Below are 10,257 nucleotides of genomic sequence, written 5' to 3'. Positions count from 1 at the left end.
CAGGTTGCGCCATTTCCACCCCCGTGGTGGGCAATGGTAGCCGACAGAGCATCCGCACAGTTCTCAGTGCCTGGGCTGTGGTGGATTGTCTAGTTATACGCTGAGAACGTGAGTGCCCACCTTTGTATGCGGGCTGAGGCATTAGTATTTATCCCCTTGTTTTCAGCGAACAAGCATGTGAGGGGCATGTGATCGGTTTCCAGCTCAAATTTGAGGCCAAACAGAACTGATGCAGTTTCTTTACCCCGAACACACACGCTAATGCCTCTGTCTCAATCATGCTGTAGGCCCTCTCGGCCTTAGACAAGCTGCTGGAAGCATAGGCTACAGGTTGCAACTTCCCTACAATGTTAGCTTGTTGTAAAACACAACCGACTCCGTACGACGACGCGTCACATGCTAGCACAAATCTTTTACACGGGTTATACAATACAAGCAGATTGTTGGAGCATAAAAGGTTGCTGGCTTTGTCAAAAGCAATTACTTGTTTTTTTTCCCCATACCCAGTTCTCACCTTTGTGCAATAACACATGTAGGGGCTCTAAAAGGTGCTTAACTCCTCTAGGAAGTTACCAAAATAGTTGGGGAATCCTAGGAATGACCGCAGCTCCGTGACGTTCTGTGGCCTGGGCGCGTTCATGATAGCCTCTGTCTTGGCGTCTGTGGGCCGAATGCCGTCCGCCGTGATCTTTCTCCCGAAAATCTCCACTTCTGTTGCCATGAAGACGCATTTCGACCTCTTCAGCCGCAGCCCTACGCGATCTAGTCGCTGGAGGATCTCCTCCAGGTTTTGTATGTGTTCGACGGTGTCCAGACCCATAACCAATATGTCCTCCTGAAAGACCACCGTGTGTGGTACCGACTTCAGTAGGTTCTCCATGTTTCTCTGGAAGATCGCTGCAGACGACCGAATTCCAAACGGGCATCTGTTGTCGCTGAACAGTCCCTTTTGCATGTTGATGCAGGTGAGGCCCTTCAAAGACTCCTCCAGCTCCTGCGTCATGTAGGCCGAAGTCAGCTCAAGCTTGGTTAACGCCTTGCCTCCTGCCAGCGCGCCAATTTGGTCGTCTGTATTAGGTAGCGGGTATTGGTCCTGTAGCGAGAAACGATTAATAGTTACTTTATAATCGCCGCAAACCCTGACCGTGCCATCGCTATTGAGTACTGGAAAAATCGGGTTGGCCCACTCGGTGAATTCCACTAGGGAGATGATGCCCTCGTGTTGCAGCCTGTCCAGCTCGATTTCCACTCTCTCCTCATCATATGAGGTACAGCTCGCGCCTTCTGATGAATGGGTCGTGCCTCTGGGACCAAGTGGATCCGCACCTTCGCACCGGAAAAGTTTCCAATGCCTGGCTCAGAAAGGGAAGGTAATTTGTTCAGAACCTGGGTACATAAGGCCTCATCGACATGTGATAGCGTTCGGATGGTATCCCAGTTCCAGCGGATTTTGCCCAGCCAGCTCCTTCCAAGCTGTGTTGGGCCATCGCCCGGGACAATCCAGAGTGGCAGTTCGTGCACCGTGCCCTCGTAGGTGACCTTGACCATGGCGCTGCCCAGGACAGTGATAAGCTCTTTGGTGTACACTCTCAGTTTTGTGTGGATGGGGCTTCGGGCTGGTCGGAATGCGTTGTTGCACCACAGTCTCTCAAACATCTTATTACTCACGATGGATTGGCTAGCGCCCGTGTCCAGTTCCATGGTTACGGGTAAGCCATTCAATTTTACATTTAGCATTATAGGTGGACATTTCTTCGAAAATGTGTGCACCCCGTGTACTTCAGTATCTGCCTCCTCTCTCTAAGGCTCGAAATTGCTTTGATCCACCATGGACCGATCTTCCTCTGCCACATGGTGGTTAGCAGGTTTTGCAGAGCTTTCAGCTCATTCGCAAGCTCGTTGGTGATGCCCCATTGTTCCACAGCTCTTGCAAACATAACCTTTGAAGCGGCATGAATAGGCTGAATGGAAGCATGCACATCACCAACAAGGTGTGAAGTGCCTTGCACTCATCCTTTGTTGGAGATTCTGAGTCATCTGGGTCACCTGAGGCCTGCTGGCAGTTGCAGATTCGTGGGTAGCCCTGTACATTTCTGCTCACAAACACAGTTCCAGTTAATGTATGAACATTGCTAGCACATGTGTGCTGAGAGATTTGTGTGGTGTTATCACTAGTGGACATAAATACCTCTGTTATCGCAATGGCCTTACTGACGGTCGGTGTCTCTACAGCCAAAAGTTTTCGTAGGATGGTCTCGTGGCCAATGCCCAGTACAAAAAAGCCTCTGAGCATTTGCTCCAGGTAGCCATCAAACTCACATTATCCTGCAAGTCGCCTTAGCTCGGCGATGTAGCTCGCCACTTCCTGATCTTCAGTTCGCTGGCACGTATAAAACCGATACGTCGCCATAGCACGCTCTCCCTCGCGTTAAGATGGTCCCGAACCAGTGTACACAGCTCCTCATACGACTTATCTGTGGGTTTCACCAGAGCCAGAAGATTCTTCATGAGGCTGTAGGTCTGAGCCCCACAGACTGTGAGGAGGACCACTCTCCTTTTTTGCAGCACTTCCTTCTCCGTCCAGCTCGTTGGCTACAAAGTACTGGTCTAGCCGTTCGACATAGAATTCCCTGTCCTCACCGTCCGAGAACTTCTCCAGGATGCCCACAGTTTGCTGCATCTTTGTGTTGGATTCGTATCCTCGACGCCAGTTATTTGTTCCTAACACAGATGAGGCTGCACACAGGGACGTTAAAGTAACAGTGACTCAGTCTTTAATAAGACACTCCAGAGTGAGAAACTGGCCTTAGGGGCCGGCTTAAATACAGTGCTCCCAAGGGGTGTTGGGATCCCTTGGGACTTCAGGCGATGAGATCCCTGATGGTGGAACATGGGAGTGCATGCTTTGCAGATACACAACACATTCGTTGCCTCAACTTTGATTTCTGCCAACATCCCTTGTGTTTAACCTTCGCCGCAACTCCGCTACAATCTCTCACCGCTCCTCCACCACGATCTCTCACAGTTCGTCCACCACGATCTCTCGTCACTCCTCCGCCACGATCTCTCACCGTTCCACCACCACGATCTCTCGCCGTTCCTCCACCACGACCTCTCACCGTTCCTCCACCACGATCTCTCACCGCTCCTCCACCACGACCTCTCACCGTTCCTCCACACTGATCTTCCCGCTCCTCCGCTGTACCTGGGTCCCGCCGATGTTCCTGCCAGCCCACGCACAAAACAGCGACCTGTGTTTTGATGACGTGCAGCACAGCAGGACTCCAGCTGTCCTGGGTAACCCTTGCCACTGGACCAAGACCTCGCTCTGTCAAGCCCGTGCGGTGGCTGGTGTCCAACGGTCACACCACGTTAAAACAATCCACCCACAGGCATCTTCCACCCTTTCATTGGAGTTCAGAACTGGAACATCGGGACCTTCATTGAAACACCTGTGAACACATGTGGAAGTAAGCCTTCCTCGTTCGAGGACCCGCCAATGATGATGATGATGATGATGTGTGGGACCTTACCAAATGCCTGCTGGAAACCATCAGATTAAATCTAGTAAGACCCGTCCCTTGATTCAGTTTTCACTGACCTTGCCTTAGGAAGGCTATATTGGCGTTGGAGGGAGCACTGTGTCGGTTTCCCAGAATGATACCTGGATTCCAAGGTTTAAATTAAGATATGAGATTACACCCACTGGAAATTAGACGGTCGAGCATTGATTTGATCAAAATTTTCAAAGATAATAAGGGAAGAGATAGAGTAGATAGAGAGAAATGATTCCCGCTGGTTGGGGAGTCCCAGACTAGGGGCCATAGTCGAAACATTAGAGACAGACGTTTCAGGAGTGAAATTCGGAAACATTCCAACACACACATGGTGGGAGAGGTTTGGAACTCCCTTCTGCAAAGGACAGTTCGTGCTGGGTCAGTTGTTCATTTTACATCGCATTTTGATCAAAGGTATTAAGGAAGATTGTCCAAAGGCGGGTATATGGAGTTTGCTCACAGATCAGCCATGAACTCATTGAATGGCGGAACCGGCTCGAGGGGCCGAATGGCCTCCTCCTGTTCCTGTGTAACAGGCTTGAGCGGCTGAATGGCCTCCTCCTGTTCCTGTGTAACAGGCTCGAGGGCCTGAATGGACCTCCTCCTGTTCCTGTGTAACAGGCTCGAGAGCCTGTATGGGCCTCCACTTGTTCCTGTGTAACAGGCACGAGCGGCTGAATAGCCTCCTCCTGTTCCTGTGTAACAGGCTCGAGGGGCTAAATGGGCCTCCTCCTGTTCCTGTGTATCAGGCTCGAGGGGCTGAATGGGCCTCCTCCTGTTCCTGTGCAACAGGCTCGAGGGGCTGAATGGGCCTCCTCCTGTACCTGTGTGTAAGGTCTGGGAAACAAAGGGAGGTGATATGAGAAATCATAAACTAAATGGTATTGTGTTAAAAGAGACGCAGAAGGATTGAGTGATTTCCACACAGAAATCTTTGAAGCTGGGTAGATAACTTACTCAGTTGTTTAAAAAGAATACAGGGCCCTTGGCTTTATATGAAGTCAAATAGAGGACACCAGCGAGGAAGTTGTACCATACCTTTTCAAACCCGGTTTAGGCCTCAGTTGGAGAACTGTTTACAGTTCTGAGCACCACAATTTAGAAAGGATATCAAGGCATTGGAGAGACCGTAAGAAATATATAAGAAACATTTTCTATTGTTGTAGAAGACACAAACACAGGCATTCATCGAGAATCAACCTGCAGGTGACCACACACAGATTAAAGAGCCAGAGAGACCGACAGAATCGGGAAACACCGGCACATAGACAAGAGATATTGAAAAGGACTGAAAGCACTTTGCGATCAGAAAATTGAAGGCCCAGCTGTGGTTAATGACACGGCTTTTGATGATTGATCTCCGGACAAGCCTTGAAATTCAGGAGAACCGGTTTCGTGGTTTGAAGCTCGAGATAAAGCTCGAGATAACACCACGGGGCGATACCAACAGGCGCCTGGCAGCAATCAGCGACAAGAAGATGCACCTTAAGCAGGCCCGGCTAGTTCAGTCGGTAGAGTATAGACTTTTAATCTCCGGATCGTGGGATTGAGCCCCATGTTGGGTGAATTATTGTCCTTAAACTTTTATGGTGCTTTCACAGGAAAACATCATTAATGAACCCATAATCTTCTTTTGCACAATGAACGAAATGCGAACTGAGGGAGAGTTGATCATTTGATCATATGTTCTGTGCTCTGTATAAGAACACAAGAACCAGGAGCAGGAGTCGGCCATTTGGCCCTTCGAGCCTGCCTTCTTTTGCACTGAAACAAATTATAACCGTGTTTTTAAATGAGCAGTGCGAGATATTTATAGGGCACGTTTCAATGCTTCACAAAACCATTCCTTTCGTTACAGCCACCCAGGATCTATTCCCGGTTTGAGAAGTAACTTTGATATCATTGTTTGCAATTGAAGCGGGGTCATTTTATGAAGTTCGATGGATGTCCCAAAGCGCTTGAGTGTGGTGTCCAAACAAATGAGTTTGTAATTAAAAACACTGAATGTCAGGAGTGTGATTTGAACCCAAACCTCCAGAGGAGACTGTGACTTGAACACAGCACCTTCGACCGCTTGGCCATCCGGACTGTTCGAAGCTCCAGTTACAAGTTATTACTCTGGAAAGTTTCAGACCGGGCACTTGTTCAGTGTTACTGGAAGGCCCAGTGGCCGGGATATCTTCTCCCCCGTTGTTTTCCTGAGCCTGTGCACGGTGTCCGGGGAGCTTTGGTCCGGGTCCGAGGTAGCTTGCATCATGTGACAATGCACCCCGGACTGCTCTTTTTCCATTTTATCGCACGTTAGTTTTTGGTGCAAAAATAATATCTCCAGAGGAGACAGTGATCTAAACACAGCACCGCATACCGCTCGGCCATCCTGACTATTCACTGTTGTGTGTGGCCACCTGCAGGTTGATTTTGAACTTTTGTGTCCTGTCACATGCAATAAATGACGGCAGCAGGCGTATCTCTGCCTGACACCGGGGAAACAGTGAGACAGACATTGCATTGTGTTCAGGTTTAATCACAGCAATATCCGCAGTCAGGAGCTGAAAAGGACGAAGAGCTGAAAAAACACAAGAAAAAAGCAAAGAAATGTCAGCAATTGTGGTAAACTCTTTAATGTGTTTCCTGCTCGTTTCGTGATGCGGCGCTCACAGAGGGAGCACGGATTCAGAAAATAATTCTTCAATTCAAAATCTTTAAAATAGTGACATGCAACTAATTAAACTGTGTGCCGGGGGATGGGGATGGGTGAAGATTATTTGTTTTATTCCCCATTCATTAACCGACAGCGTTGTTTTGCAGAATTGTTTCTGAGGGACAGTGGAAACTTCAATAACTGAACTTTAATTATTTAAGGATTTTGAATCATTGATGAAGTTTTCTCCCCTATCTGACTTTACTCACTCTGTATGTTGGAGACTGGTTTAAAATGTTCAGTGCTCATGCGACAAGGAACCTGGGGCGACTTTTGTTCAATTTATTTCACAGCAAAAGTATTCTCCAAAATACAATTTCCACCCGGGTTCGAACCGGGGACCTTTCACGTGTGAGGGGAATATGATAACAAGTACACTACAGAAACACTGTGTCTAAAGCAATTTTAGGAAAACAAACAGAGCTTTAACCTAAACAGCTGGCCGATACTTCAGGAGCTGGTTTTACGAGAAGAGAATGACGGTGCAATATTTCGGAAGGCTATGAGTGTGCCAGGAATTGATCTCGTGTTTCCCAGACTTCATACATAGGAACAGGAGATGGCCATTTAGCAGCGAGTGGTTAGGATCTGGAATGCACGGCTTGAAAGGGCGGTGGAGGCAGACTCAATCTTATCTTTCAGACGGGAGTTGGATAAGTGTCTGAAGGAAAAACAATTGCAGGGCTACGGGGAAAGGGCGGGGAGTGGGACTCGCTGAGGGTCGGCACGGGCTCGATGGGCCGAATGGTCTTCCGTGCTGTAACCATTCCATGATTCGATAAGTTAGTGGCACATTTCATAGTGTGGCTGGGAGCACAACATTGCAAAGGGACATGGATTGAGTCGCCAAAACTAGAGGCATCTGATTCAGGAGATTCGCGGAGCATGGATATTTCGGAGTTTAATGACTTTGAAAGCAACATTTTTGTTTTGTGCCGTTTCGGTCAGAGGTTTTCCATTAAAGCAACATTAAATGAAAAGAAATCTCCCAACGTGGGTCTCGAACCCACGACCTTGAGATTAAGAGTCTCATGCTCTAACGACTGAGCTAGCCAGGCTTCGATTCAAAGCAGGTTTTTATCACTCATTGCAGCCAGGCGCCTGTTGGCTCCGCCCCAGATGTTTAAACTTGCTGTTGAAGAACTGCCAGGATCTTCTTGAATGGTGGACCAGGCTCGAGGGGTCGAATGGCCAACTCCGGCCCCTAATCCTTACGTGTTTATGTTTACGTCTTTATGCGGAGCTCCTTCAGGGTAAACGAGCCAAAGGAGGACAGCGGAAACGTTATAAGGACACCCGCAAAGCCTCCCTGGTAAAGTGCGACATCACCACTGACACCTGGGAGACCCTGGCCGCAGACCGCCCGATGTGGAGAAAGTCCTTCTGAGAGAGCGTTGAGCTCTTTGACTCTAGACGCAAGGAGCATGAAGAGACCAAGCGCAGGCAGCGGAAGGAGCACGCGGCAAACCAGTCCCACCGACCCCTTCCCTCGACGTGTCCCACCTGTAACAGGGACTGTGTCTCTTGTATCGGAATGTTCAGCCATCAAAGGACTCACTTTGGGATGGAAGCAAGTCCTCCTCGATCCCAAGAGTCTGCCTCTGATGGTGTCTTTGATTTGCGGTACATTGCGGAAACATCTCCACTTTCAGCACCTGATTACCAGAATTAAACCCAATGGGATCGGGAGAAAAGTTCCTCATATGCTCAGAGCAAAATATATCATATGACAATAGAATTTTATGTATTAATTAATGATGTTTAAATCAATGCTTCTTTTTTTTTTTTACACAGGAGATGCATAAAGATGTGTAAAATAGATGAACTATTTTTTTATAAGGTTTTGATTTAAAAGTACAATTTCCCTGACCGGGAATCGAACCCGTGCCGTGGCGTTGAAAGCACTAAATCCTAACCACTAGACCATCAGGGAACCTGGTTTGGATTCAGATGTAGTGGTTGTGTCGAGGTTCACATCGAGCAGATCCGTAACACAGGACTCTGTGCTCTCCGGACTGTTCCCAGCGACACACACCGAGACAGACATCACCTGCTGCTGGAGTGCCATCAACTCAGTCAAAGATGCTCTTTGGTCTTGCCGAAACTTGCTGGTCTTCCAGAGCAAGGAGATGTCCACGTCTGCGTGTTGCAGACTGGCGCAATCCAAGATCCAGGATTACGTGCTGAGGGACACACTTAAAATTGGTGTAGTTGCCGCAAAGGCAGGGTGGGGAAGGGCCACAGTTTAAAGCCCTTCTGACACGGTAAATCCCGGGGCAGGAATCAGAATAAAGCTCCGCTCGGGCCGTACTTGTAACTTCTCTATTGTGTACATGGAGCACCATGATCTGTAAACACCTATGGAGTGCCATGTACAATGTAAGGTCTGTTTCGTGATGCACGTTGAAAAAATGTTTAATGTTCCGTCACCCATTCCATGTACTGTATAGTGACACGAGTAATGTAGTTTGTTGAATGTACTACAAGGTATCCCGTATTGTACCGAATTGTACTGGAACTGAAAAGCATGGAATACATCGACCAGAACTGCCGTCAGCACCCAAATGTCGTGCATGGGATTACTGACCGCAGCTAAATGGACTGAACTGCTTTTGAAAGTACTGTACAAATTTTTATCTGAATAAAGTATTTTTTTAAATTAAAAAAATATCTCTGCCTGACACCTTGGAAACAGTGAGACAGACCTTGGAGCAAGGGTCTGGTTATTGCCAAACAGCAAAGGAAATATTAATTCTGGAAGAACAATATCCAAAAGAACAGTGACCACGACGTGATTTGAACACGCAATCTTCGAATCTGGAGTCAGACATACTACCGTTGCACCATGAGACCTACACAGTGAGCAGGAGATGTTCGTCTATATGAAGGTTCTGTAATACAATGGGCTTTAAAATCTCCGCCCATTCCCACCAGGTATCACAAGCAGCGCTCACCTGACAGGCACCGTATGTTTTCTTCTTAAACTTTTCTTTTGCTTTCACCGGAAACCATCATTAATTAACCGCTCACCTTCTTTTGCACAATCAAACAAATGCTAACTCAGGAACAGTTCATACTTCAATCATTTGTACTGTGCTTTGCATCTTAACTCGAAAACCATATCCCATTTTACTCACTGTGTTATAGCTTTCTGGTTCAAAATCTACATTGCCGATGACACCATGAATCTGGGGCAACTTTTATCAAATTTAACAGCACCGGTTATTCGTACCGTGCACACAAAATACAATCAGTCGTGAAGATAAAATCCCACCGTGCGTATTTTCAGATTCAACGCAGTAGCATTTCAAATAAAGTGAAAGAATTTTACACTGAAAAGTATTGCAAGTGTTGCTTGTATTTGTGTCTTTAATTAATCTTTGTGGCGTTTGACTCCCATTCATGCCACTGCTGAATAAGAAAGGAGGGTTTGACATTGACCAGACTGCACTGCCCCTGATATTTGTGAGCTCATCCTTTATATTCAGTGGTTTCTCGCCCTTTGATGGGCTGCAGTGTAGCGGATATCAAGTTGTGCTCACATTGAGTTCTGTTGAGGGGGATGACTCATCAGGGGAGTGCAGCAGCAGTCAAGTTCATGGCACCGTGGCTGGCTCTGCTGCACAGAAGGGCAGGAAAAAGAATGGGACAGCGATAGTGATAGGGAATTCGATTGTAAGGGGAATAGATAGGCGTTTCTGCGGCCGCAACCGAGACTCCAGGATGGTATGTTGCCTCCCTGGTGCAAGGGTCAAGGATGTCTCGGAGCTGGTGCAGGACATTCTGAAAAGGGAGGGAGAACAGCCAGTTGTCGTGGTGCACATTGTTACCAAAGATTTAGGTAAAAAAAAGGGATGAGGTCCTACGAGATGAATTTATGGAGCTAGATGCTGGATTAAAAAGTAGGACCTCAAAAATAGTAATATCGGGATTGCTACCAATGCTACGTGCTAGTCAGAGTCGGAATCGCAGGATAGCTCAGATGAATACGTCGCTTGA

General features: G+C 47.6%; 2 non-coding genes across 2 annotated transcripts; both read right to left on the bottom strand.

Moving 5' to 3' along the window:
* Positions 1–7,243: 7,243 nt before the first annotated feature.
* Positions 7,244–7,316, bottom strand: trnak-cuu (transfer RNA lysine (anticodon CUU)). Its single transcript has one exon. It is a non-coding gene; the product is annotated as a tRNA-Lys (tRNA).
* An 803-nt stretch (positions 7,317–8,119) lies between these two features.
* Positions 8,120–8,191, bottom strand: trnae-uuc (transfer RNA glutamic acid (anticodon UUC)). Its single transcript has one exon. It is a non-coding gene; the product is annotated as a tRNA-Glu (tRNA).
* Positions 8,192–10,257: the final 2,066 nt, after the last annotated feature.

Source organism: Pristiophorus japonicus, unplaced genomic scaffold (genome assembly GCF_044704955.1).
Source record: "Pristiophorus japonicus isolate sPriJap1 unplaced genomic scaffold, sPriJap1.hap1 HAP1_SCAFFOLD_29, whole genome shotgun sequence".
Lineage (NCBI taxonomy): Eukaryota > Metazoa > Chordata > Chondrichthyes > Pristiophoridae > Pristiophorus > Pristiophorus japonicus.
This window is presented reverse-complemented; position numbering and strand designations above follow the sequence as displayed.